We start from the raw sequence: 23,172 nt of genomic DNA, 5'->3' as shown, positions 1-23,172 counted from the left end.
CGGTCTCTTTTTTTTCAAGTCTGGCGTCCCTTTTCTTACGGATTAGGATTATTTAAGCATTCTTCCAAGATTCCGGTACGCTCGAGGTCATGAGGCATTGCGTATACAGGGTGGCCAGTTTTTCTAGAAGAATCTGCCCGCCATCCTTCAACAAATCTGTTGTTACCTGATCCTCCCCAGCTGAATTCCCCGTTTGCATAGCTCCCAAGGCTTTCTTTACTTCTTCCGGCGTTACTTGTGGGATTTAAAATTCCTCTAGGCTATTTTCTCTTCCATTAGGGTTCCGTTAGCCTTCCGTTAGCTATATAGCGCGAAATCAAATCAGAATAACGGTTTGCTATAACGTTAGCTGCTATTACTGTGAAACAATGTTATATGCTTCAGCAAGAGCTGCGATAATATTTGTGTTTCAGGGCTTATTTTACATTCAGCACGTTTCAACGTCATGATGCACTATGAGAAGTGAGCTTGATAGCGACGCGCGGCCTTCCGCTGCTTAAAGGTCTGTAAAGAGGTGTTCACATCTCTATTTAATTGCCCTGGCAAACTTCCCGAAAGATATATAGGTATATTTATTGCTTTCATATGTGACTGTGTATCGTAATAGTCTGCGTTTTTAGAAAGGTATCAGAGGATTGATTTGGACGCCATATTATAAAATTTTTGATTAGTTTAGCGCTTCAGTATTGCACTATATATATTGGCCATATATAGACATATCATATTCGGTATGTCTTTGCAGAACCCCCGTGATAATTGCACATGTGAAATATCAGGTGTGAAAAAGTCAAACAATAATGGAGAACCTTGTTGGGTAAGTAGTCTTTATCATTTATTAAAGCGATTATAATTCTTAGCGCATTTCGCGCACTGTCCTGGAGCGGACGGTAAGTCTAGCTGCCTATCTGGCTACCTATCTATGCCTCCTACAGCCTTGCTCCCAACAAGAGTCGTTGGGTCCTCCATGGTCCTAACGGTAGCGCATTGGGCTGCTTTTTTGAGGGAATGGACCGTCGGACAACCTTGGGTTGCTGGATATGTGGCACTGTGTACTTATGTGCCGCTCTTCAGCGAGCGTTTATGATGCCGAGATCGGCTAGTAGGGTACGGCAATGGAGCGTGCGGCAGTTGGTATCTACCGCTCTTTAGTGAACATCTTTGTTTATTGTTTGGAACATTAGGTTTGTGCCACTCGGTGTGTGTTTCCCTTGAATAAAGCTATTTCATACCGATATTGGTCACTCGGCGCGCACCAGTAGGTGTGTGCCACTCTTCAACAAACCTCTTTGAGGTTAACATGGGTAACCGGGCTTGTAAGACTGGATATATTCCATCCTACAGTGACAAAAATGAACCTTTAATTTTTTTTATGAGGCTCAGTGAGTGCAACCTGTGCTACGTGTGGACTGTATGGGAACGCCACTAGATGGCGCAGCGTGTGCAGTGGGAAGCGTGAGAGGGGAACCGGTCTGAATGCAGGCTTCGGCTTTGGCCATACCATGCATCGTTTTATTGCTTGATGATAATTATATGATCACCGACATTTATTCGTGATATTCGTTTCCCTGCACTTGTCAACAATTGGTGTATTCTTTTCAGCTCAATAGATACAGAACTACGGCAATTAATAATATCGTAACCTCAGTGCAATAAAAGTTCCCAGATTACATGCCTTTATATAAGGTGCTTTTGTTAGTATTTCAACGCAATTACGCTAGTCAACTATTTAGTTGAGTATCCTAAATTTTGTGAATTACATCCTTCCTCGGGTTTGTGTTACAGGGCAATCAAATTTCATTGAAGGCACTCGCCAGGAGAGACCGGGCATACAGCCATTGTGATATACGTTTTTGCCTGACAATAGCAATGGACAAATGTCGTAAAAATACTAAAAAACACATTTCTTTTTAAATTTTAGGTTCAGGCAGTTATGAAGACTCGCCCATATGTTTATCGCCGTTCCTTCATTATGGTTAGCGACATTATTAACTTTCCTGTCTGAGAAACTTGAATGATCCGTCCAGTGGGCTTGCATTGTGGTGCCGAGACCTCTAGAATTTGATAAGATGGTGGCGATAACTGCCAAAGACGAAACTGCCACGCTGATTTCCTGCGAAGGTCACTGATTGAGCATGTACAAGTCACAGAACCTGAGGAAGACTTGGCTTTTATAGGAGTTGTGGACATGATTAATATTGCCTGTCAGCTACAGAAAGACAGTGAGCTGATTCCACTCATTTATCGTTAAAGGATCGATATGCAAGCGTGCCCAGAACATTAGCATGAATCTTGTCATCTTGCTTGTGCAACCATGTTCTTTCCATGAAGAAATTTTCATCAAGAACTTTAATCAGCCGCCATCTTGTGTTCCCGACGCATATTCGGCATGAGGGGCGCTATAACGTAAACCTATTCCAAACTTCTCTATTTCAATCCTGCAATCAGCACTCCGCGATTGGTCATATTTGGACCCCTCCCCCACCCACACTTCGTCTTTCTGTCATGCGACATCAAGAAAACCGCGATAACTCCCAATGGGAAATAATGTATGCACACTGAATATGCATGATTTGACGGAATAAAAGAAAAAGAGTAATAGCTGATTCACCGCCTTTTCGCTATTAACCCTCTTGTATTGAAAAAATTTCAGGCCGCACCCACTTCACCTGTCTGTCACTCGATGTCACAAAACCGCGAAAACTCATTGCGTCAAAGTGACGTGTACACGTTAGAAACGCACTAATATGCCGAACAAGACTGGATTTTTTTTTTTCTAATATCCGGAGACTGCCCCGTTCTGAAAGGAATAGAAGATGGCTGCCCGCCGATCGCATAGGCACTGCCTACCCGCATCTGTCGGAGCGTATGGATTTATTTGTCTATAAAAAACTTTCTGCCTGGTTGCATAACGTTATATTGCCCTTTCAGCCCGTAAACATCACCCTGCCGACTAGCCGTTGCTGAGAACCCGTATTAGCGGCATTTTTTACTGTCTGTTGCACGCCGCCCGGATTTTAGACAAGCTGCAAGCTAAACAAGGGAAAGGGGACCAATCGCTGATGCCGACACATCTTTTTTCATCAGGTTACCTATTTTTACTACGTTGGCTCGGCCGCATCAAACCCCTCACCACTTGGATATGCTCCTCGCTTCTTGTCAGTTAGCTAAGAAAAGCCGCTCAATGTAGGCGAAGTTATTCGTTTTGAATGCAAACGAAAGTGACCTCCTATAAATGAGCAGAGCATTTGATTGCGCTGTTCAGGCAACGCTGTGGGTCACTGCCCGATCGGCGCTTCGGAAACTTGAGGTCAGGAGTTCGAAATAAAAACATATTGGAAAAGTTTTACGTTATAGGGCCCGAGGTCCAACAAGCATGCCACGATGAATCACCTCGGCTTCAGGCAAACAATGGTTCCAGTCAAGCGGAAATATTACTGGCTAAGATTACCTGTGCAAGTGCCTCGACAGTCAGTGACACAAGCCGCTATCTCTATTGCTTTCGTTACCAGGCCTATGAAAATAAGTCTTGACCGAGAGTCTTTCTACACGTTCTTAAACCCTTCCGTTAGAATTATTATCCTACGAATGTCATGCGCTGTATGCAATGTCGATGGAAGTTTATCTTCTGGCCAAATTGACAATTTTTTGGATGATCGGGGAATCTTGAAAAATAATGCTTGGAATGACGCCATGGTCAAAACTACCCTCCAGTGTGCTGAGCTAGCATTTCCTCTATAAAGTGACGTGAGATGTGCGCTTTGGTCGATTCAGCAACCAAATTTTTAAATGGCAGATGCAGTGAACACAGAAGCTTCCGTCGGGCCATTTAATTTTATGATCCGATGTGTAGGTTGTTTTAACGATGGCTCAAAAAACGCTTGATGCTTATGAGGCGTGCTATTTCCATAATTGATTTCAACTATTGTGAGGATCTTTGTCAATACTTCTTCAATTGCGGAAGGAGTAAAATATGGTTGCATCATGAAATCAGTGAGAAGAAAGCTTGGCATAGGACATGACAAAAGAGTGAAAGATAAGCAGGCTAACTTCATCAGCAATTATGATGATATAGCTAATGAAGTATAATAATACTGTGCTCACCTGTACAGTACGTAGAGTAACCCGTTAAACGTAACGGGAAGTAGCGATTAACAGCGTACAGAAGCGCCCTCTATAGCCAGCGATGAAGTTATAAAGGCCTTGCCAGGCATGTTCGTGGAAAAAGGGGGAGAAGAAGATGAAATAACAGTCGATTTAATCAAAGATGGAGGAGATATCACGTTTGAAAATGTTGCGACCCTTTATACGCAATGCCTCACGACTTCAACTGTACCAAAGAGCGGGAAGAATGTAATCTAATGCCTTCGGGGTTTTCAGGTAAAACAAATGAAATGAAAGCAACATGCTAATCATTAAGAAAGGAGATGTTGAAGTTGTGGAGAAATAGAGGCCCATTTGCTTGCTTTCAGTATTGTAAGAAAATATTTAGCAACGTAATTTCCCTATAGAATCAGGACAACGCAATTTCAATCAAACAACATGGTGCCTTCACGAAAATTTATAATACAATTGATCCCGTTCATGTGAACAATCTACGGAGTAGAATCAACCTATCTGTATGGCTTTCAGAGATTAATAAAAGGTATGTATTTGAGTAAAGATCTAAGCCCTAATGAACTTATTGCGTAATCTAGGGGTACAGGAGGCATAAATGAATATCTTGCAAAAAATTGTTACGGGGAGAAAAGAGACTTGACAGTATAATGGCACATTATATATTGAATAACCCCTATTTCATTGGGGAGCTGCAAGTCGTAGTTGTTTTATTGCGACAGCAATTATATAGACACTCCAGGCGCATATCTGCTGTCGCCGTTAGGTTCCGTATGAGTGAAAGGGTGTGAGGGTGATCCGGCGAACGCGCACTTCAATCTTGCGCGCATGAGCGAGGAACGCGGCCTGGGTGCGTGTCGTCTCCTGTGGCACGCGAGGCAGGGGGGTGAGGGGAAGGAGGAGGGGAGTTCTTCTCCGGCGGCTATTACGATGCCTCGACGTCCTCCTCGACCGCCGCTCCGTACACAGTGGAAACTACGGCGCTGGCCAGACGAATCGCGGACGCCGAAGTAACACTTCGGCGGACGCCGTGGGAACGCGTGGCCAACACTCATGTTTCTTGAAAGCGATCTGCGACGTGGCTAATGTGCGCGCCCGCGGCTCGGGCTTCATCTTCAAAGCCATCTGTGATGTTTGCAGAGTGCGAGTAGTGCGGGTAGCGTCATATGCGCTGTGCATTCGATGTTTCGTTCGCGCTGAAGCGAGACATACTTGAAAGTCAATTCGGTTGCAGATGGCGTGATTGCTGACTCAATAGTTTTCACAGCGAGTTTTGGCGGCGCTCGTCGGGCGAGATGCGTGCATGTTTACCTGTGCGCGCGTGACGCCATGCTGATTTTAGTTCAAACACGTTGACGCTCTAGTTGGTTTGAATTCATGATAGAATGCGGAAGTGCGACTAAACAAGCACGTAGAAAGAAGCATAGAAGGGTGATGGTTTGGGCTAGTTCGTTTTCCATTTTAGATTGTGTGGTACAGCGCGAAGCAGGGACAAAGGACGCAGGAAAAGTGCTTGTCATCGTTTTTATTGCGTCACTTGTCCCTGCTTCAGGCTGCACCACACACTCTAAAAAGAAAGAAGCACTCACAGAAAGACAGCGCTCTCCCTGTGTCTGCTTCATTCTACGTCCTCGTTGAGTCACGCTTACACATTCTATCATAGCTAATTTACTTAGTAATCGAATGTTTATACATCTATACGGCCGATAAAACTACTATACTTCCTTCTACAGCTATCTACTAATTTGCTATAGCATTCGGTGCTTCGCCTTTCGGGCGGAACTGCGCATTTTGTTGCACAGGCAATGGCTTCCTCTGGGTAACTTGTGGTAGTAGTTATAAAGATTGATTTAGGAAGGCATCACATGCACAATTTTTGCCTTCCCTTTATCTTCTATTTGAACCAGAATTACACAATTGCCATAGCAATTATATGGGCACACCAGACGCATATCTGTCGTTCTCGACATAGGCGTCGCCGTGATGTTCTGCATAAAGTCCAAGGCCGATAAAATCGTCGCCGCGCGCCGCGTGCTCTATGTGCGAGAGAAGGCGTGCGAGGGTGAGCCGACGATGGTGGCTCAATCCCGCTAGCGCAAGGGAGGAAAGCGGGGAGGAAGCGTGCCGTCCTCCTTCGTGCAAAAGTTACCTGGGGGAGGGAAAGGGTTCTACTCGGGCAGCTGCTGCGTATGGCACCGCCGTGGCGGCCCTATCCTGAAAGCGATCTGCGTTGGGGACAGAGTACGCCGACTGCTGATAGCTTCATGTGGGCTGTCTTTTCGCCGCTTAGTTCGCGATGAAGAGAGATGCCGCACGAAGCTCAATTTGCTCGCTGTTGATGCCGTGCTTGCTCGCTCCAGCGTCTTACCAGCGAGTTTCCGAGGTCAACGACCGTGATGTATTCATGTTTGTTCCTGTGCGCGTGGCACCATGTATTTTAATGTATTTACTAATGGAATGTTTACAAGTATATACAGCCGATAAACTACTAGGATTACTTCGCATGGCTGCCTACTAATTTGCTATCGCTATCTATACTTCGCTTTTCGGGCTACAGTGACACTTTTTTTTCTAATATTTATTCTTTGAAGGTACTAACCAGCGGATATAATGATGAAGAGGATTATAAGCGAGGGACATGCAAGGATGGAAAGTGTGTATATACCGTCATTGTAAAGGGCTGTGAACACGTCGAAGAGGAGAAAAGACGCAAGGTAATGGTGTGCGAAAACAGAACACCCTATTTATTGTCATTACGTGGCGGAATAACGACAATCGCGGTCGTTCGCGAGTGTATAAGCTCTTCCCACGCAGCATATTGGGTTATTTGATGCCAACAAATATTTTACATAAATTTATGAGCTATTTCTCCCATATTTTGCCCTAAGTAATAAGGTGACTATAGTTGCTAACGGAAGTAAGCAGCTAATTTTGACATTAAATATTGCAAAATAGTTTTACAGCTTCAGTTCACCATCTCGTCTTTCAATATGGCATGGAAAATGCAACTCTACAACTAAGTAACTAATAGACGATTGGTTTTTTGTAATGGGTACTTTACTAAATATCTCGTGATGGCTCTTGCTTACTGGATAACGGCTTACATTAGTGTTGTAGAGACACTTGCGTCAGTTTATATTGGTTTACTTAAGTATTAGACTCAGTAATCCATGAGATATTACCACGATAGCGGGTATGGGCTCGATTCTCTGGTCGTCCGCCAGTGTCCGCCAGTGCCGTTCCTAGAACCCCAACAACCTTGCCGAGAAAACTGCCCAGACAGTTCTTATTTGTCTAAAGGTTTCGAATGTATGACTAGCATAGTCGCCAGTCGAGACTGTAGGCCTCAGCCCCTCTGCCGATGCTACAGAAATAGAGTATACTGATCCTGTACAGTGGAATAGCCTTATCAATGTTCCATGAGGGGGTAGGGTTCGCTAAACATCTCTGTACTGGACAGAGCCGGCACCCACGATTTCAGTTTTTGCAATCAGAAAAGAGGAAATCATCCTCGCTGAGGTTCCTGTTTCCTCAAAATGTGCCACAAGAAATCTCGGAAAATTGTGACTTTGTTTTCCAATAGGACCCAAAAACTCCTTCTGTGCGCCTCGTTTCTGAAGGCGTTCACGGAGGCGGGGGTGGGAATGGCTTTTCCAGAGGTAAATGTTTGGCTGAGACATCAGCCATCCACCACGTAGCTCAACGAGAGGCCGCTGCAGTACCTGGAAAGGACATGCCCTGCAAACGCCAGCTGCACACCACTACTGTGACCAAGTATAGTATACCTAAGGTTGACTACCCACGAAAGGGCAGCCAACACAAGGGTAGCCAGGCGGCAAGGGTAATCCTTGCTGCCTGAAAGATCTCGAGTGAGAAGGCAATAAAAGGCAGGAGAGATGAAAAGGCGAGAGAGAAGTACGAAGATTGAAGAGCAGGACAGAAAAAGACGACTACCGATTTCCTACAGGAAATCTTAAAGACCTGAAGGCGCCGTCTATATGAAGCAGAGGCCAAAGAGGTGTGGCGCCTCTGCCGGGAGGCCTTGAAGGTCCGAATAGCCGGCATCGGCTCAATCCTCAGGATCCCCCTTTCCCCAGACACGACTAAGCCATGCAGGGCTACATTGGGAGGGTCCGACTCTCATGTGCTCTGGAAGGTGTTGTTGCAACTCACCAAATGCCTGCTTACGCAGACGCCCCTGTAGGGCGTGCCAACACAACTTCCACATTATCGAGATATTGTGGTAATTGACTGGCGTATACTAAACTTTGTATGTAATTCCAAAGCCCTAGTTAAACTAGAGAATGTATCGTCTGAATTTATCCTGTTTAATCCGCAAACATGCTAAGCTTCGAAAAAATTTCAAAAGATAGGCTTAAGGAAACTATGCAGATATCAGATAGAAACATTACTATTCATTCAGACCAGCCATATAAGAATAAAGAGTGTGACCATTGGTGCATAGTTTTCATGGGAGCTTCGGAAATGAGAAAACTTAGCGACACTTCTTTAAGTAGTCTGCATTAGATTATTCTCTCTGTAGCGAATGTTGTAGGAACTGTTCTTCTGTTTTTTATAATAAATGTTTTAACAAAAGCTTTATTTCTGCTTTCAGGGTATCCAATAATATCGTATTCTTTATTAGGTGAGGTATAAATATTTGGCATGGCATTGTGTGACTTAAACACTTTAGCTTTGTACACGAGAAAGAAGTAAATATATTTTAAAGAAATTCCAGGAAAATGTGTGCTGAACCACCAGTACTGTAACACTACAAAGATGATCATATTTAGCTTGTATCAGACATATACATATCCATCTTGCAGATGGCCTACGGCAATCAAACAGGCTGTGCCTTCACATGCCAAAAGAATGGAACAAATGTTCAAGAGTATGGTTACTACGGCGAGGGTGTGCCGTGTCTGGTAAGATGCCATTTGTATGTTCGTACAAGTATTAGGCTACAAGTCGACAGAAGCGCATTTAGAAGGCAAGACTTCCTTGCAAAGAAGGCTTACACAATTCACCATTTTGCTTGCCCATCTGTTCGTTAGCTGGTATTTTGGCAGTAAAGTAGCCTATATAAGGATTAGCGTAAAAAAACAGGGTCGAATATAGCGGTGGTGCGATAGAACGGTGCGACCACGCCGTCGATGCAGTCGAGGCGATTAGCGAGGCAGCCGCGTCACACTTCGCTCCGTTTGCAAAGTGCCACACGGGACATCGTCCGTGCCAGCCAATATATTGCGAAATGAAAACGCGTATACGGTTGCACCCAGATTTCGCATTAGTGACTATCGTAATCGTTGCTGAAGCTTTCCTTTGTTTCCTTTTTTTTGTGCCTCATAAGTTGTCATAGAGTCTTCATTGGCTACGAGCGGTAATTTGCAAAAGATGAGCAATGTCTTACTCCACATCGAAGAAAGCGCAGCTTCGCGTTCGTAGCGACAGTAATATGGCGAAGGCCTCGGGATATAAAAATCTTGCACTTTGACGCAATGTGAATTTTCTGTGTTTCAGCATGCAGTTGGACCCGGAAATTATACGAGTGGCACATGTGTGAATGAAACAGGCAAACTCATTTGCAAGCCAGTGACACCTGCACTCACCTGCTAACAACTGCTTTCACTCAATCGCTGGATATTGGAAAGCAAGCCATCTTTCTTACCAACAATGGGAAAACGTTCAGAAAATAAAATTCGTCGGACCTGAGTACCGCGAAACAATGACAATTCCTGTATGCAAGTACATACACGAGTACATGGCACAATTCGGTGAGAAAAATTACAGAATGTTAGAAAGAAGAAAACAAACCTAGACATTAAACAGCTATTATAACTTAATTCATTTTGTGAAGTGTTAAGCTAAGTGAATGTGAACGCCAGCTGAAATGAAATTACTGGAGGTTGAACCAATAATGCTGATAGTTTCAGATACGGTGCACGACATTCGGTTAATGCCTCTTCATATTCACTAAAACGATAAAAATGATGGGGTTTTACGTGTCAAAACCACTTTCTGATTTTGAGGCACGCCATCGTGGAGGAATTTCGACCACCTGGGGTTCTTAACTGTGCACCTAAATCTAAGTACACGGGTGTTTTCGCATTTCGCCCCCATCGAAATGCGGCCGCCGTGGCCGGGATTCGATCCCGCGACGTCGTGCTCAGCAACCCAACACACTAAAACAATAAGCAAACAACAACGTAGCATTACCGAAGGCTTAGATTTTGCTGTTTTGCATATTCTAAGATTTTTTTTTTCTTTCTAACATTCTGTAATTTTTCTCACCGAAACTGGAAAACATAAAATAATTACGTTATAATTCCGAACAGAACAAACGCGGTTATCATCTCTTTACTATCGCAGCACTTCATTTAGGCAAACATAAGCATATTATAGGGACAATATTGCTAACGCGAATGCAGTGCCTGGGGGGTGAATTACACGTTGAAAAGTGTTAAGAAAAAAATCGCACTTTCGCCCCTAGGGTGAAATACAGAAAGCGTTAGCGAGATCACCCGTAGCGCTCGAGTTGCTCACTGTGAAAAAAACGAAGGAAAAAAAAACACCAAGTGCCCTTACACTCTGTGAAGAAGGATGGCCAGCGGAGCTGTGTATCCCCGTCATAGCACTATCCTCGGGATCGGCGCAGCTATGGCAAGGCCTTAACGCCTGCTTCACCTCTGCCGAGGGTCGGCCCGGTATTGAACTATCTTCGGGAGGGGAACACGCATGGCCCGTTTTGCGTTTACGCATGGACACGACCCGGGGGAACTAGCCCTTAATAGCTTTTATATAGAAGTGGTTACGTCTTTGTGTGTCTTAAATAATTAATTAATGATGATGATTGCAAGTGCGCTGGCAATAGACCGTTCGCGCAGTAACGCTGAGGGGCGCCAACGAGGCAACCGTCGAAGACGAAGATGATGGGGCCATTGTAATGAAGATAGTTTTCTCTTAACACACGGACACGATCCTGGGGAAGTAGCCCTTGACAGCTTCGCAGTAAAAATTGGTTGATCCCTGTTTCATACGAATCGGTCATAGCTCGAAACTGAAACGTTGCCCTGAGGCACTGAATTGCACGCATGCACACACCGGCGCACTGCGCAAGTGCGCCAGAAACCACAGGCGTTCGAAAACTGTACATTCGAAACCGAATGAATTTTCCGAATATCGCTTCGCCAACTTGCCGTCTGCTACCATGGAAGACACAATACTTGTGGGCCAGCGGCTACCGGCTACCCTTCGCGTGTGCCATACTATTGCCAAGCGGCTTCGCCGAAGTTAGGAGCATCTTATTCCAGTTCGGAACTGTCTTTGGAAGCCCGGCAATTGAAGACACAAGCACAGGAAAACACGTGCACAGGAAAACATGAACACATCTCACTCCGCGGATAGTCGCTCATAGGAACAGCGGCAGCAGCAGCGACTGAACTGGCCTTCATGTTGCATAAATCGGCCGTGTGGGACAATACTCACTCACACTCACTCACCATAGTTTTTCCAGGCCCCGAACTCACTCACGTTCACGCTCACCTCCACTCACACTCAAAAGCGCTCACTCACGCTCGCACTCACCTCCACTCACTCTCACTGGCACTCACTCGCACTCCTACTCACGCCCATTCACACTCACTGGCCCTCACTCGCACTTGCACTCACTTGCACTCAAAATTACTGGCACTCACTCGCACTCACCTCCACTCACACTCCCTGGCACTCAGTGGCACTTGCACTCACCTCCGCTCACACTCACTGGAACTCACTCGCCCTCGCACTTACCTCCACTCGCACTCACTGGCCCTCACTCGCGCTCACACTAACCTCCGCTCACACTCAATGGCACTCACTCGCCTTCACGTCCACTCACAATCACTGGCACACACTCGCACTCACGCCTTTTAAATGAGTGCGAGTGAATTTGAGCAAGTGCACTCATGAGTGAGTGTGCTAACCTCTGCCACTCACAATTCGTGTATATTCAGACCGAAGCTTCCAGTTTAGCACTTATAACATCTGTAGTGCGAGAAGGCAGCGTTGCGGACCCACTTTTATTTTTATTATAGATAAACGATTTGTCTTCCCGATTACATGGTAACATCCGTCTATTCACTGACGATTGCTTTTCGTACCGCGAAACTAATTGCAATGATGATCACCATGTACAAAATGCTACCTTTTCTTGGTGTCAGGAGAGGCAGATGGCTCTAAATGCCCTAAGTAATGCTAACAGTAAGTAGAAAGAAACAGATATCTGATTTTACCTACATTATCAATGACACACCTCTCACGTGTGTATGTCAGGGTAAATATTTAGGTGTCACTTTAACATGCGCTCCCCGATGCTAAATCCATGTTGACAACATAACCTCAAGTTGAAATCAATGTATATGCTGAGCACCAAAGCGACTCATCTTTCTGTGAAAACGCCTTCATTTTGCGCGAGCAGATACAAATATGCTGGCCTACAAAATGCTTGTTCGACCAGTGCTGGAGTGCGCATGTATTGTTTGATTTACGTGCACGAAAGAACTCATAACAGGGGGTGCAGAGGAAGGTCACAAGGTTCATTTATCATAAATATAAGCTAACGAATTAATCGACTGAATTATTAAAAAGAGCCGGTTTATTAATAGTGCAAAGTAGGGCAAAACTAGCCCTAGTAAAGTTTTTGTTTCAATTTATTCATGGCGACAAAACGATTGACACATCCGTACGAAATTCTTTGAATCGTTCTAGGTCAACAGGCCACAAGCACTCTAGAACACCTAATGAATACACCTTTAACTCAAATTCCTTTAAATATTCATATTTGTTTAAAACAATTTGGGAACGGAATGAACTTAGTCGTTCCATTACTAACGCTTTATATTTAAATAACTTCATGACATCGATCGGCCGCTAACTTCAACAGCGTTCGCTCGGAGCTTGCCCCTCGTTGATCATCGATGGGCGAACGGCACGTAGACGAGACGATGTAAAACAAACTGGTTTAATACGTCGCTACGGGCGATATAACATCGAGCAACAGAGCACCGTAGTGTGTTGGTCTATTTATTTATTTAAAAGTACCTTACAGGCCTCAAAGTGAGGCATTGAGTAAAGGGGGCAGTACATAGAAAATAAATGCGTGGCTTCTATAAAACCGCGTCAGTTTACAAACTACAACCGTAAGTGCAACCGAGATGAAAAAGAATTATTTAGTTCACGATTCACTAGGAAAAAAGAAAGAAAAGACACTATAATGACAACGAATAAATCACACAGATTGTTTTCAATGAAGTCGTGTAATTAACAAGACCAGAGTGCTAAACAATATTAAAGATTTAAAAACAAAGGTAGAAAGGTTACCAACGCGACATTCCAACGCAAGGGTAAACATAGTGACATAACGGTAAAAACACGACAATAAGGTGTAAAAGATAGTGCAAATACAAGAAAGCCTTGTACGACGACCGTAAAACTTCACATTACCTTAGTCATGTAGACAGTGAAGGCGTCACGGAATGAATCGTAGTTGGACCGGCATGCAGTGCTGTCCGGGAGCGAATTCAATAATCTGATAGCACGAGGAAGAGCAGAGTAATAGAATGCATTTGTAAAACCGTTAAAGCGGGCATAGCTGAAATGATTATGGAGCCTATGTGGCGTGGAGTAGGGTAGTTTCAAGCATGCGGGTGTTCGAGTGGAATAAAGGAATTTGTGGAACAGTGATAAAAAGGCAATGTCTCGGCGAGTGCTCAAGGACTGCAATGAAAGCATAAGTTTTATTTGTGTTACACTGGACTGGTAGCTGTAATCGTTTATGATTACATATGTTAGCCATACGTCGGCAGTGTGGGATAATACTCACTCACACTCACTCACCTTAATTTTTCCAGGTCTCGCACTCACTCACGTTCACGCTCACCTCCACTCATACTCACAAGCCCCCACTAACGTTCACTCTCACCTCCACTCACACCCGCTGGCACTCACCTGCACTCGCATTCACGTCCATTCCCACTCACTGGCACTCACTCGCACTCGCACTCACCTCCGCTCACACTCACTGGCACTCACTCACACTAGCACTCACCTGCACTCACTCGCACTCGCACTCACCTCCGCTCACACTCACTGGCACTCACTCACACTAGCACTCACCTGCACTCACACTCACTGGCACTCACTCACACTCACCTGCACTCCCACTCAGTGGCACTGACTCGAACCCACACTCACCTCCATTCACACTCACTGGCACTCAGCACCGCTTATAATCACTGGCACCCAATCGCACTCGCACTCACGCCTTTGAAATGAGTGCGAGTGAGTGTGAGTGAGTGCACTCATGAGTGGGAGCGCCGACCTATGTCGAGCTGCCTCTCACTTCAACGCAAACAAAGCGCCGATGACACAGCGCACACGAAGCTGTTTGCGCTTCCACCCTCCTGTACTTGCCGACAGCTTTCCGTGGCTATGAAGGAAAATCTACGAGCGCGTTGCTGCTGCACATGTGTTACCGTGCCAAGTATTTCGGCAGCGTTTGAGAATGCTTTTGGTTGCTTAGAACAGACTCGGAATGCATGCAGCTTCCACGTGTAGCGGAAGCTGCAGTAGCGGAAGAGCAGCGCCGCTAAATACGTAAACCTTTACACTCAGTGGTGTGTTCCGTCTTATTTAACTGTTGCTAACAAGGCGTTTGTGCTTTGTCTTTCCCAGCCTGAACTAGCATAGATTTAAACACGGGACTCTATTCACAAGCACTTGTCCACGCTTTGCCTCCGTAGCTTTACCTTCAAAGCCACGAATGTTGTCGTCTTATAAGACCGTTCCATCGGCGAGGAATGCAGCCTCGAACAAGGGCGCCGCGCCGCTCCACTCCTCGCACTGGAATGTGTGGATTCCGTTTTCTTCCTGCCGCCGTTTGGAAAGGGAGCAGTTTAGTTGCCAATTAGTGCGATTCTAACGTGTTGTGTCTGGGATTTCTGCGATGTCAGATGACTCAAAGTCGACGGGCCACCACTCTGCTGTATTCCGCAGCAAAAATCATTTTCGGAAGCAAGCGTGAAGTGCATCTTCAGCCGCGGCAACTTCGTGAACACCACCGCTGCGATAGCCGACAAGTGTGCTCTTTTTGTTGCCATCATAAACACAAATGACTTGATGCCATCGCGGGTCTGTTCGGAAGGTTTTGTTCCCGATGAAAGCACGACGACAAGCTCAGAACTCTGTACCCGTGATCAAATCGTGATATTAAAGAAATACGCGTATTCGAGTCGGTCAGCTACTGCGAATGGAAGAAGTTAACAACTTCTTCGTACACGCACATTAAACTTATATTCGAACGTGTTATAAGATTTTCATGCTTGGCAACCATCGTTCTGGCAGAAGTTGACCGAGAATGTATTATGAAAACAGGACGCGACTATGAAATGAAGGTATCCATTTCCATTCTGCAACGAAAGCCATGCCTACCGCGTGCCGGCCGGCCCTAGTTCACATGGTCTAAGCCGCTAGGTGGCGTTGAGGAGAGCAATCTGCTCAGGATTGGCTTCCATCTTACTTCCACATTAGAAAGTGATATTCTGCTGTCAGCTGAATTTCGAGGACATCACGAGGTTCGCCAACTTGCAGGGACCCTGTGGATACCAAACTCGCTGGTGAGCACCTCGCCAAACCTTTGTACGCGTTCAAACGTGTGTGAAGTGTGAACGCTAACGACGGCGGTGAGGCAGCGGCAGCTGGTACGTGGAATGCGTCGGCGACGCGGCCACGACAGCTGGTGATGCTTACGCTGACTCTAGCTACGGAAGCGCCGAGGACACGGACTACGACGATTAACAAGGCAGCAGGCCCCGAGAAAACACCCAACGCACAACCCCCCTCCTCGGACTTGGACCGAGATGAGATGAAATACCAAGAAACCGATGATGGGGTTTGCATTACCCTCCAGAGTACTGAAGAAAGTGCGGAACCCATGCATGCCAAAACGACGACGCAGATTGGCAAACGGTTTTGACCGTTCAACCAAAGAAGGCGCTCTCACGAGTGGGCAAAAAGGCTATTTTCAGTGATTATGGCTACAAACCCTCGGGACCATCATCCACACCCCCGGTACAACCAGGGAAGAAAAAGAAATCCGAGGACAATGCGGCTTCTACTACTGCCTAAGGACGACTTTAATGTGATCGTGCGCCCTCAGCAAGGTATCCCAATCAGGGAAATCACGGCGCCCCAGACCGCCGAAGCAGTGATAAACGCCTGCAAATGAAAGGTGAATGGAAACCATTTCCCACTGAGATTGAAACTAGGATCAAATATTTTTATTACCTGAACCTCTACCAAAGCGGTGCCGGATATTGCAAGTAGAATCACAGGCCTCACCTTAAAGGGTCGCCTGCACGCAGTGAGTGCGTACGAGGCAGTAGGCGACGACACAAAGAAATGAGTGATACATGGCCTCACTCCTCACAAAGGCCGTGAAACTCTGCTAACCAACCTAAGTATTTGCACGCAAAGCGACGATATTCTAAAAGCTAGGATGTTGGGTTAAACGAAAACAGTGCTAATTACCTTCTGTGGCCCCATCATACCCAGATACGTCTATTTCATAGGAGGGGAGCTTCCCTGCTTCCCATACAAGAATAATATACAATTTTTTAAGACTTGTAAGCAAACGGATTGCAAAACTGACGTCTGCCCGAACCCCACCTGCCAGTATGTCACAACTAGGGAACCCCAACCAGACCACGGGAACCCAGTTTGTGCTAACTGCGGAGAAAAGCATCTTAGGAGATCCAAGGAATGTAAACGCCATTTCAAACTGCCACCGCAGCGAAAGCAGCCATAATCACTGAACCGGATGGCAGGCAAAGCGTCGGGAAAGGCGATCAAGTTATTTGCCACCAAAATCGAGGTGGTCTGACACGGACGATACGGAAGATGACGACTGGCCTCCACTGCGGACTCGAGAGGGCATTTATACGTCAGCAACCCAAATTAGAAAATCAAGATCAAAAGAAAGAAAGAAGAATCGAGAGCGAGGAATATCTGACCACTCCTCCTACAGATACCACCGAAAGTCCTCCCAATCCCTTACCCCACCCAAGACTTCAGTGGTAGCAGGAGACACGACCCAACACAAGGGGAACTGGGCGGCGATGGCACTAAAAGGGGCTCCAATAACCGCCAACCCTTAGTACTAAAGAATCCATTTTGAAATTCGCCCACTTCAACAAACAGTAGAAGAACTTAAGAGGAAGCTTTAGCTCGGGTGCTCCTATCTAAATACATGTAAAAGGAGAATTCGTCTTTCGCGGCAACCAATGCACCAAATTTGACGGGGTTTTCTGCATTTAAAAGAAAAACTTAAAATCTAGTGACTGTTGGTTTCGAATTTTCGATTTAGGTTGTCATTTTTGTATAAACAATTGGCAAAAATCGCAAATTTTCAGGAAACGAAACTATCAAGTTCACAACTGCGTAACCCAGCAAGAAAAAATGATAGAGCAATTCTGTGAATTGTATCTGATAGTACATCTAAAGCGGACAAAATTGATATGTTACACATGAACCTCAAAAAATGTGTCAATGTGTTATTACAACTTTTGCAATACCCTCGTAAATAACGTAACAAATTCACGTAAGATGTAAAATGACATATCAAATTTGTCCGCCTTGAGTGGTCTAATGGATGACGTTTACAGAATTGCAATATCTGTTTTTGATACAGAGCTATTAGTTCGTAAACTTCGTGCTTCTATTTTTTTCAAACTTCTGAATTTATGAAAATCTTTTTAACAAAATTCAAGCCCTAAATCAAAATTCCGCTCCCAACAGTCACTAGAATTCAACTTTCTCTCTCAAATGCAACAATTTTCATTAAAATCGGTCCAGGGGTTATCTCAGAAAAACGTTTTTGCGTTTTTACATGTGTTTGAATAGGCCGCATCGGAGTGGGGCCCGAGCTAAAGCTCGGGCCGAACTCCGACGCGGCCTATTCAAATAGTGGTTGCTGAGAAAAACGAATTCTCCTGTTACATGTGTTTAGATAGAAACACTCGAGCTAAAGCTTCCTCTTAAAATGAAGATGGCAACGCTGAAGGCCTAGTTTCAGAATATCAAAACTGTTTAAGCTAGAGCAGCACAAGGGGTTGAACCTGCCACCCAACAAACAGCTATAGCAACACAGAAATAATGACGAATCAAGTAGTAGCACAAATTCAGGGTTTGTAAACTTTTCAACAGCAATTATTTGCCGATGTGCAGAACCACAAAGATTATGTCGATGAAGAAATGTCTAAGCTGCAGCAAACGTCACGTAAAAGAGCCAGAAATAACCCGGGTACACCGACGGTAACGCAGGTCGAAAACGGGGCTGTTCCCATTTCGATGGATAGCGAAATGGAAGCTAACCATGGCCACTAAAGGAACCCGAACCACGGACAACGCCGAGATATGGCAATGCAACTGCTGCTCTTTTCAGAAAAAAGTGGCAGCGCTACAAGCATATTTAGACGCCGCCATTACTCAACCAGACGTCATTTCCCTACAGGAAGTTGGGAAGGGGGTACTTAAGCTTATCGACTACTACACCTTTCAATATTCCTTGTATCCTATAATGACGACGCTAGAGCACAAGAACATCGCGGCCACCGACAACTACTATCCCCAATGCTCAATGGAGAACGAACTGATCGAATCATACAATACAAAAACGTTTGTTGGCAACGTGTACAGCCCACTGAAAGAACGGCAGACTGCGTTTGCCGAGATGCTTGAATGGGCACTCGGACACCTGAAGATACAAAAGATAGGTTTATTTTAGTCGTGGTTTTAATGCTCCAACGACAATTGTGGTTATAGGACAAATACAAACAAATATAGAAACGTAGTAGAAGCAGTAGAGAAATATAACGTGCAACTAGGGACATTACCTCTCGCCCCCACGAGACTCGGAAAACGCGTATGCGGGGACCTCACCTTTACAATTAATATAAAATAGGTACAGTGAAAGAACCTCGATGAAAATCTGGGACTCCCATATTTAAAAAAAAAAGAGCCTTTCGGAAACGCGAAACTTACAGACTGGACAGCATGTAGACATTACCCGCCCTCTCAGCTTCCAATACATGAGGAGACAAAATGATGCAGGCATACCAAAATAACAACGCACGTCGCGCTAAGCGAGAAAACACAGGTGGTGAATCCCCACCTCGTCCATCTGTGGGATGGCAGGAGAAATCTAACTAACTTATTGTAGAGACAGCGCATAAACAGAAAGGTCAGAGCTGGAGGAGAACGACGAACAGAACAAGCAAATGAATTTGCTAGTGAACTACAACGGAACAATTGGATACAATTTTCTGACTCGTTACGAAAGGCGCGCTCAGCAACAAAGACATGGGCAATTTTGGAGAGCGTGCTTGACCCATACAATACAAAAACCGTAACTACTAGAGCATTACGCACATTGGTAGGAGAATTTAAGGGGGATGACGCATCATTGATCCCAACCCTGGCAGACAGATACATCGGAAGAGGAGGAGATAGCAGAAAGGTGCGGACAATCCCGAACTTCATGCACCCATAACGGGACAAGAAGTACATGCCGCCGCTCTAGCATTAAACCGTAGCTCAGACCCAGGCGAGGACGGCATCACGAATGCAATGTTAAGAAATATAAGTGATCAGCAACTAGACCGACTAACCCGATACTTCAATGAGAAAATCTGGGAAACTGGAGAACTTCCTAGGCAATGGATAGAAGCGACTATCATCTCATACCTAAACCTGCAAAAGCAAGTACATTGCAGAATCTCAGGCCAGTATCTCAATCCTCCTGCTTAGGCAAACTTTTCTAAAAACTTCTTCACATCAAGCTTACTAACTATATCGAAGGACACGAACTTCGCTCGCACAACATGTATGGCTACAGACTTCTTTTTACAAAAGTCATATCCATAAGTCTACGAGATGACGTACCTTGTTCATCCATCGCACGCTTGAGTGCAGCACAATAGCAGTGCGCAAGCGCCCCGTCACGTGGTATTTTTTCATATTTCGCGGGCTTTCTTTGGAACGCAGAAAAAATGACCACGTGAGATATATCTTGTTGGAAAGAATTTATTGAGACGTTTCTCAAGGTGCTCTACCACTTTGCGTATAACAGTTGTGGTCTGAAGGCAACACTTGAAAAGTTGATTAATTAACAGAACTAATCCGTTAGTTAAGGGGAGAATAAATAGTATCGGTAACTCCAGGCCAGTGCCAACAATATGCATTCGGTTCAACTCGCGGCCGGAGTGCCTCTCATATTTAAAACGTTGGCTAAAGTTATGTGGGACAACCTGTATAAAAAGAAGCAAATACGCCCTTTTCAATGAAATGCAGGATCAACTCAATTCTCGTTAAAATATTAGCCAACAATTGCGCTAGCTATCTCCGCTCCAAAATATAACGCCACGCTAGCACGTCACGAAAGCGCGAATTAGAATCCTTTGCCACGCGCGCACAACCCGCCCCCCACCAAAGTACGACTGCAGCACGTCCGCTTCGAGTGGCGCTGCAGGCGAGCTTGGTGTAGAAGCCACGGCTTACAGCGCCCAGGCGGCGCCACCGCGAAACTCGGACCGAAGGACTTTCGGTCGAGTGCAGCCTTCATACGTCACCAGCCCTCTCGCCCTCAGCGTATACCACAATGCACCAGCTCGCCGTCACGAACGCTCACCAGCGGCACAATAAGCGCCGGCTGCCACGGGCTCCGAATATCGCATTTCCTTTGCTAAACACAGTACGTGAAATGCTTTAGTTACAGCAAGCTTTTGTGCTCACTCTCCTATCCTACTAGAAGGCCGTCTGAGGTAAGACATAGAGTGAGAAGACACCTCGAAATTTTGATGGCGCTACTTTTCATGGTTAAAATCCCCACAGATTGCCGTGCACCAGCTCGAGTTTGAGCTTTACAAATTAGAAATAGCAGTTGGTTTCAGTCGGTACCGCAATTTGAATCCCATAACTGCCGCATAATGTAATTAGGCCACTCATTCACTGAAACGGTCATTCACCGATGAAAGTTAAACACAGACAAGCTTATGATAAGCTCTCACGTATTACCTAAATAATTCGTATACACATGGTATCTCAATGGCACAATCAATCGTTCGATTCGAATTTCAGAGCGCCACGCATCTTAAAAACGTCTCGAGTGATATGGAGAACGCACAGATCTTTCTGTGTTTGGAACATTTCAACGTTCTCCCTGACAGCAGTGAACGAAATTTGAGACGCCGCGAAATCTCTTCCATACAACTGAGTCTAGTCACGATGTCAAGTTACTAAGCCAGTGTACTAAATATTTGTCTCCATTATCCTAGCGTAAACCTGCGCGCTTGAAAAGTATGCTTTGTGGTGCGTAGTGAGTACTGTTCTAAACAAAGCTGGGCGCTATCGAAGATACATGTACCCCATATGCTATCTTAAGACACTTTCGGTATTTTTTATCAGTATCTGTATTTTCTGTGATCCTTCGGGATATCTTGTGCTTTAACGTTCAAGATACACACGTCAGAATATCCACTACGACACATAATGTCACATAGGGCTAGACAAATACGACAAAGAAGTATTACTGTAATATACAACAATTATGCTTTCGTAATTAAATTGAAGAAACACAAACAACAAAATAAACAATGCATAACATAGGGTCACACAGAAATTGAGCCCTGTCCACTTTTGGTGATTGGCAAGGGCTCGTCTGCTTCGATTTTGTTGAGAAACTAGTGTGTTATGCGGCGCTAAATATCGGATGATAATTTGTAGGTTTTACGGAATTTCGAAAAAAAAAATTGTTGAAGGCAGATAACATAATTGTTGTCCTTGAACTGTATTATTCGATGTGGCATGGATTATTAGCACGAGAAATGGAAAAACATATTTACCTATAGGGTACAGCATCGGTTCATCTATTGCTACAATGTCCTCCTGGTAGCACGAGTACCACCCTTATACTAGTAAACGCGCCTGTCCACCCTGCCAGCATGCGAATTTGAGGATTGCGTCCTAAGCATGATTATCTCTCCGAAACTACGCCGGCGGCCCCTCACGCCGGTATGGAAGAATTTCTTTCAGAAGCAACTTCGACGTCTCCACCAACCGTTATGCAAGGTACGGCTACAACGGCAACTCAGTATCTGGTTCTGAGTCTAAGAGTGCCGGAAGTGTTCCGTGAAGATATTGCTACACGCATGTGGTATTTGATTGTTTGAACGAGGCACGTGGGCGCCATCTCTCGAGAAAAGAGGAGGAAGAACGAACTGGGCTCGCGCTGTGGATCTAAATGGTCAGCGCTGCAACCGCTGTTGTAAATATAACCTGTAAATAGCTGCTAGCGTTATTGACTCGTCCTTCGCGTAACATTGCGGTGGAGGTGGAACGTTCCCCGTCCTCGACACGGAGTTCCGAAGCGGCCGCACCATCGTCTGGAAACACACCGTCGCCCCCTACACCTGCGGCGCAAACCACAACTTACGTCACGGTTCCTAGTCTCCGTGATCCTGGGACATTATCCTCCAAAAACGACGTTGACGTCGACGACTGGCTCTGTATGTATGAGCGTGTTAGCTAAAGCCAACACTGGGACCCTACCATCATGTTTCCCAATGTGACCTTTTATCTGGACGGGACACCGCCTGCCTGGTGTCGCACATGGGATCCGGCTCTCCAGCTGGGACATTATCAAAGAGTGGCTTCGCGACCTATTTCACAACCCATCAGGTCGCCAACAGGTTGCCCAAATAGTTTGCCACCCGTGTCCAGTCGTCGATCGAATCGTATAACTCCCACATACAGGAAGAACTCACGCTTTGCCGGAAAGACGACGAGCACATGACCGAGGTTGACAAGGTTAACCATATCCCCAAAAGGCATCGCGGACGACGCTTTCAATTTGCTCGTCTATAAGGACGTTTATACCGTCGACGCCATCGTCAAAGAATGCCGCCGCTTCGAGGTAGCCAAAAGCCGCGGCGTCTTCCTACAGTTTTCCCGGCTGCCAAACACCCCGGT

General features: G+C 45.4%; 1 long non-coding RNA gene across 1 annotated transcript; it reads left to right on the top strand.

The window, feature by feature from the left end:
* The first annotated feature begins 742 nt into the window (after positions 1 to 742).
* Positions 743 to 9,822, top strand: LOC129386531 (uncharacterized). The gene is made up of 4 exons (XR_008613888.1): positions 743 to 814; positions 6,705 to 6,827; positions 8,940 to 9,038; positions 9,634 to 9,822. It is a non-coding gene; the product is annotated as an uncharacterized lncRNA (long non-coding RNA).
* Positions 9,823 to 23,172: the final 13,350 nt, after the last annotated feature.

This window comes from Dermacentor andersoni, chromosome 4, assembly GCF_023375885.2.
Source record: "Dermacentor andersoni chromosome 4, qqDerAnde1_hic_scaffold, whole genome shotgun sequence".
Lineage (NCBI taxonomy): Eukaryota > Metazoa > Arthropoda > Arachnida > Ixodida > Ixodidae > Dermacentor > Dermacentor andersoni.
The sequence above is the reverse complement of the archived record's forward strand: the minus strand, read 5'-3'. Positions and strand labels throughout refer to the sequence as shown.